Genomic DNA, 598 nt, shown 5'->3' on the forward strand with positions numbered 1-598 from the left:
GGTTGTTAGTGTAAACTGCTGCCCCAGCAGAACCTTTTTCTTGATCAACTGATCCGTCTGTGAAGATGTGAGTCATTGTAGGTCTTGAGATGGTTTCCATTTGTTGTTCTATGACTGCTTTGAGCCTCTGGGAAGCTCTGCGAGCCTTGAGAGAGGAGAGCAAAGTTTGGTTAAATAGACCCGCACTACACCTGAGTGGATAAAGATCCATACACCAAAATATCGATTAATGGAAGTGACATGAAGTTGGGATGATTAGTTAGTTGGATGATTAACTGGGTATTCCCTCATACTTAGAATGTACTGCACATGCACTTATTCTTTACATAATTTTATACCAATAACAAATCTTACTAATTATAAAGCTATCTGATGAAAATTATATATATATATATATATATATATATATATATATATATATATATATATATATATATATATATATATATATATATATATATATATATTTATATATATTTATATATATACACATATACCGCGTGTGTGTGTGTACTCACTTAGTTGTGCTCACCTAGTTATACTCACCTAGTTGTACTCACTTAGTTATACTCACCTAGTTGTGCTTGCGGGGATTGAA

This window comes from Procambarus clarkii, chromosome 18 (assembly GCF_040958095.1).
Source record: "Procambarus clarkii isolate CNS0578487 chromosome 18, FALCON_Pclarkii_2.0, whole genome shotgun sequence".
NCBI lineage: Eukaryota > Metazoa > Arthropoda > Malacostraca > Decapoda > Cambaridae > Procambarus > Procambarus clarkii.